Consider the following 4,562-nt stretch of genomic DNA (forward strand, 5'->3'; position numbering starts at 1 on the left):
CGTTTAGCAATGCTGCTTTAGTCCTGCCAAGACTCTGGCCTCCTTATTATATCTCTGGTGTAACTCCGCTTGCCTCACTGCAGTTACACCAGCGGTGAATTTGGCCCTTTAATCGTTCGGGGTTGCTGATCACTCTGGGCGTGCTGCTTGCTCGGCAGATTCTCCAGAGGTCTGGAATTTCTTGTGGAATTCTGTTCAGTGAGGCAATGGCTGTGTGGGCAGAGTCCTCTTCCACATCGCTCTGAGCACAGCCGTCGGAGAATGCGCTCTTGACGTCGTCGCTGAACCCGTAATCACCTCTCCGTCTCTGCCTCCTTCGGGCTCACTTTTCTGCTCATCACTTCCACAGTTTGTCACTACAGAGAAAACAGATTCATGACTTTCCCCTGACTGTAAATAGGCTGTTTGCCTCATAACTAATATTCCTGTCACAGGCAATCAGTAGAAGTGAGCAATGCATGCTTGCTTTGCCACAGATACCAAGCTAATACTGCTGCAGGGAGGAAAAGCATGCCAGGCAGTCAGGGAAGTCAGGGGAACAACACAGCATTTGCTGCCCAGAAACCCAGATTCTCAGTCAAGGGCCCAAATTTATCTCAGTCCAGCGGGAAAAAACTTCCCTCCACAAAAGTTTATATTGGCAGCCCTCAGCACGACAGTTTCATAGTGTGAAATAGAGATATATTCCTTATCAACAGCCCTTGTAAACAAGAGCGAGGTAGAAATGCAAAAGAGGTCCCAGGGTCACTGATTAGAGAAACGGAGACTGTGAATATCCGAGACAGAGAGAGGGAAAGCAGGCTGAGGAGGTGGCGAAGGAGGACATCTTAGCAAGAGCTGAGAAAGGGCTGGAGCCACAAAGCGGAACTTCAAACATCTGGATAAACATAAAACATCAAACTCTGGAGAAGGTCTCCTTGCATGAAGGAGACAGTTTGTAGTTTCTCTTTCATTTTTAAGTCCTACGTGACGTACTTGTTTACCTTTTGTTGTCCTTCTTTCAGTAATTATGCTACTCAAAAAAATTAACTTGATGGAGAGTATATTTTAAAACTATGATTAACGACATGTATTAATTATTGTTTCTTTACTCGTGCTCCCTTGGGTCTGGGCTCCGTGCATGCTCTGTGCCTGTGTAACGCCCTGCGCAGGGCACAGCCCTCGTGCCTGTGGACTTGTGCAACGTGCAGAGCGAGCGTCAAGCCCAAGCGAAGCGAATTTGCTCTTCAGTATTTAACCACGTAGGTGGATTCGGGTCTAAAAAACTGAAACACGTGCTTAACATCACGCTGTGAGTGACCGTTGAAATGTGAGGCGTGCGCTCACATGTCTTGCCAGACTGTAGCCCTCATTTGTTTGAACTAGGACAATACACATGACTGAAGATTATGCACATACCTAGTGCCTCCTGCTTCGAAGTCTGAGAATGCTTTACAAACTAGAACGCAGATAATATCATATTGCTCCCGAAAGGTAAGGAATTATTCTCCTGGCATACACAAGAGGAGGAGATAGAATAAACATGAAGTATTTTAAAGTCTGAGGTTTTTAAAAAGTACATTAGAATAGTTAAAAAAATTCCTACACAGTAAAAATTCGTTTGGAGCAGAATTGTTCAAAAAGAAGCTTCAAGTGGCATTATCAGCTGAACCAATGACTAGTCCAATAAAAGATACTACCTCACCTTACAAACCTTTCATCTTCTTAGACTCTCTGGGCTACTTGTATCATAACAACCACTGAAAAGGGAGGTGTTGGTGTTTATTGTCACTTTTAAGAAATACAGTTCACTTCTCTTTGTAAGCTTATAACAGAATCATATAGCCCCTATGGCACACCAGTTCACCCTTCATTTGGCCGAATTCCTCCCGTCTCTAAGACAATCCAGTCTGTATATTTGTTAAATTTTTAAGTAGTGTTGCTTTAACATCACAAACACCAGAAGGATTAAAAGGATAATTAAGGCTAAGGGGATAATCTCTCGCCTTTCAAGGTGATAAAGATGATCTCAGAGCAAATACCAGTAAACTAAACCCCAGGGTATTTTAGTAGAAAGAAGAATCAGAAATATTATGGCATTCAAAATTATAAGTGATATTACTTGTTTAGATGTCTTGGGATTTCACAGGCTAAACTGCAGCCAACATATGGCAAAAGACTGAAAGCAGACTGGGTCGGTACTAAGAGGCTGATGCAAAAGCATTTTAGAGGTGAAGTGGTGGAGTCCCCCGTCTCTTAATTCAGTCAAACAGCCTGATGATTTCAGGCTGGTTAAAAAAAAAAATAAATCTGAATTTTCTTATATCTGTGCATCTCTGGATGGAATTTGTCTTCCCAGACCTGGTGCTTCAGATCGCGACTGCTCCACAAAATACAGTCAGAGTATTGTATGAGGAGCTTTATTGGGAAGGAGTTACTGATGGAATGGATAGTTGTTATCAGGTGAGTAAGGACAGAAGAAATTGTTCGATGATACGGGAGTTACTCTCTCCTGAACACTGATCATTTTAAATAAGTTTTGAACACGCTGAGATAAATGATTGTCGCAGATGCTACAGATAGAAATGCAGAGAAAAAAAAAAAATCACAACAAATCTTATGAGAGTTCCAAGTGTTGCAAATTTAGCGAGTGCAAATGTCAAAACCAAAAATATATTTTAACATTTTTATCTGAGCAGAGTTTTTCAAGGTGTGTCGATCCCTTGCAACAGATCACAGGTTGTAGAGTGCAGATGTTGCATCAGCCGTACAGAAAACTTACTTCATCTGTTTCCAAATCTGTGTTTCAGGGACTTTGATGAGAGTATAGCTTAACTTATTCCTAACATGCTAAAGCTAGGAAGTATGGGCATTATTTTTTTTTGCTTGTTTCTTGGTAAAATAAAAGCGATTTCTGTTGCTAGACAAAGTCAGGTTAAATAGACGTAAAAGACTTTGTTCTTCTCTGACTGAAGTCGAAGTGAAAATTCTTATTAACATGAAAGGGAGCAATATCAAACTTATGATCTTGAAAGGAAATAACAGTGGCATTGCCTCTGTAGAAGAGGAACGTGCTTTGAATGCTGGAATACACGCTGCATTTTGTTTATACTTAGAGGAATTACTTATTGCAATATTTGCATAGTGTTCAGTTCTGTTTAATTACAGCTGTCTGCGAGGAAGAGTTCCACGGCGGAGGCACCGGATTCAAACCAGATTTCTTTCTAGAGCCATAAAGTCAAATTCCAGGGAGACGGACGCAGACTTTCATCCGTGTGAAGGAGAAGATCGTTTCAGACAGTCTCATACATGAAGCCTTTTCTTCTTGTTGCCCTTTGGAGACATTAAATGGATGAAGATGTATTGCCCGTCTCCTTGGCTGCTGAAGATCCCTTAGGCTCTATTTCATAAGGGAAGGGAGGCAGCTTGACTAAAAATATCCCCATCCCTGTGCCATGCTGGATGTGGCCCAGAGACGCCTCCTTTACGCCAGTGATGCACTCCCAGCGTAAAATACCAAGTATTAGAGGGTATGTGTGATTGTCTGCACGAACAGTGCGTGAAGTTAAAAGGAAAGAAAATGATTGCTGTGGAGACAGGCTCGAGAAACGTTGCAATGGACGCTCGGGCTGCTGCTCGCTGCTGTCCCCTCACCGCCACAGTCAGCCTCTCCCAGATTTCGGGCTGGGTTTAGGTCTTTTCAGGCAGGAGTTTGAACCCTGCGGTTGCCCGTGAAGCTCCCCGTGCAGCCCCGGAGCTGCACAGCCCCTACAGCAACAGCCGCGGGGGTTCTAGAAAGCTCCAGGAGAATTAAGGATGCTCCATCAAGGCCTGTGCCGGGGCTTGGCGCGGCGGGCTCGGCCCCAGCGCCGAGGACAGGCAGCAGTGCCCTCGCCCAGCCGACCCCACACCGAACTGCTCAAAGCACCCCACGGCTTCTTGCAGGTGACGTCCTCCGCACCACCGGGAGGAGAAAAGGAAGTTTTGGTCCTTCCGAGGCGTTTCTGCCCTTGGGCCACAACAACCCCCAGGGGGGCTACAGGCCTGGGGAGGGGCGGCTGGAGAGCGGCTGGTCAGAGAGGGACTGGGGGGGTGAGAATGAGCCAGAGTGTGCCCAGGGGGCCGAGGAGGGCAACGGCATCCTGGCTGGTGTCAGCACTGGCGTGGCCAGCAGGGACAGGGAAGGGATCTGAGCCCTGGGCTCGGCACTGGGGAGGCCGCCCCTCGGTGAGTGGGTTCAGTGTTGGTCCCCTCACCCCAAAAAGGCCATTGAATGACTCGAGCGTGGCCAGAGAAGGGCAACGGAGCTGGGGCAGGGTCTGGAGCACAGGTCTGCTGGGGAGCGGCTGGGGGAACTGGGGGGGTTCAGTCTGGAGAAGAGGAGGCTGAGGGGAGACCTCCTGGCCCTTGGCAACTCCCTGCCAGGAGGGGGCAGAGAGGGGGGATGAGTCTCTGGAGCCAAGGCCCCAGCGCCAGGCCCCGAGGGAATGGCCTCAAGCTGCCCAGGGCAGGGTCAGGCTGGCTCTGAGGAAGGATTTCTGTGCAGAAGGGGCTGTTGGGCGTTGGAATGGGCTGCCCAGGGC

This window comes from Athene cunicularia, assembly GCF_003259725.1.
Source record: "Athene cunicularia isolate RWA chromosome 4 unlocalized genomic scaffold, athCun1 chr4_part3, whole genome shotgun sequence".
NCBI classification, from domain to species: Eukaryota; Metazoa; Chordata; class Aves; order Strigiformes; family Strigidae; genus Athene; species Athene cunicularia.